The sequence below is a fragment of the Gavialis gangeticus genome, unplaced genomic scaffold (assembly GCF_001723915.1).
Source record: "Gavialis gangeticus isolate Ggan-Ray unplaced genomic scaffold, GavGan_comp1, whole genome shotgun sequence".
Classification (NCBI taxonomy): domain Eukaryota; kingdom Metazoa; phylum Chordata; order Crocodylia; family Gavialidae; genus Gavialis; species Gavialis gangeticus.
The window spans coordinates 63,561,426-63,562,534 of record NW_017729032.1 but is presented as its reverse complement, the minus strand read 5'-3'; the positions used below and the strand labels follow the sequence as shown (position 1 = coordinate 63,562,534).

Genomic DNA, 1,109 nt, shown 5'->3' with positions numbered 1-1,109 from the left:
GCCGGCCCCTCCCCTGCTGCCGGTCTCCGCCGCCGGGCCGGGCTTGGGGCCCGCGGTGCGTTGCCCGGTGGCCTCGCTGAGAAGGCCCCGTAGGCGCCGGGCCCTGCCCCGGGACACGTGCCGTGCGCTCCACGGAGCTGGGCGCGGAGGCCCCGACCAGGCCCCGCTGGCTCCTGGGCTCCTTTCCCAGATGCCTTGGCCCCAAGGCCGCGCCGACAGTGGGATCTTCGCTGCTGTGAGTCGATGCTCCGAGGAGCTGGCTTTGATCATCCGGTGGGGGGGAGCCACCTCGAAACCCCTCTGTCCCCTTTCCCCAAAACCTTGGTGCCGCTCTGAGCACCCTCAAGGCTGGCTCCTGTGAGTAAATACAGCTGCATGCAGGGCAGGGAGGTGTAGCGTATCTGCTGTGGGGATGTAGCGGTCCCTTAACACTACTACGCCCCTGGACATGTAAAAGCGTTTACAACCGACCCTAATTTCTCAGGCATTTCTAGCTTTCCAAGAGCGTCATGTTGTGGCCTTGTATTGCGTGTTGGCAATTCTGACCGTAGGCTCATCTCTCTTCCTCAAGGTTTGGTCCTACTCTGTTTGACTGGTTTCCATCTGCTTGAAGGCTGAAAGTGCCAGGGATTTGGGCACAAGGGCCGCGGCTGGTGAGAGGGCCTGTTTTAGGGTGCAAGCAGTGAAACAACTTTTTTTTTTCTTTAAAAGGCCTGTCTCTGAATGTAGTAAGTTGCCACCAATAAGACTTGCCCTCTTGTCTTATTTGGAAAAGCTTGGTTTTGGAGTAAGTGGTGGAAACGTGTGCGATGTGAAGTATTTTGTAATTCTGCATTTCCTTGCTTTTAATTTTGGATAGATATCACCTTATCTAGTAGGAGATGTGAGCCAGGTTAGGGGTGGCACAGATGATGCAAGTGGCATGGCCAGCCTGTGGGACATGTGACAGGCAGGGCAGAGCACAGGGAAGGAAGTGGAAGTAGCTGGTCAGGCAGGGAGCACAGGGCTGGGAGCCAAAAGATGGGGCAGGGGGAGAGGATTGGAGTGGCACACCTGCTGTAAGCTGGGTGAACTTGTGACCTCAGATGAAGCTAGAAGGGGGGGGGGGG

The 1,109-nt window shown here is 57.3% G+C and overlaps 1 protein-coding gene across 3 annotated transcripts in view; it reads left to right on the top strand.

Annotated features, from left to right (window-relative positions):
- The window catches only part of TRIM13 (tripartite motif containing 13), a 21,264-nt gene that overhangs the window by 14,913 nt on the left and 5,242 nt on the right, over window positions 1-1,109 (top strand). The window contains exon 1 of one of the 3 annotated variants that reach the window (XM_019525032.1): window positions 120-357. The exons of the other annotated variants lie outside the window; for them this stretch is intronic. The gene's annotated coding sequence lies outside the window, so the exon portion shown is untranslated. Of the gene's footprint in view, window positions 1-119; window positions 358-1,109 lie in introns of those variants that run through there. 3 annotated transcript variants of the gene reach the window in all.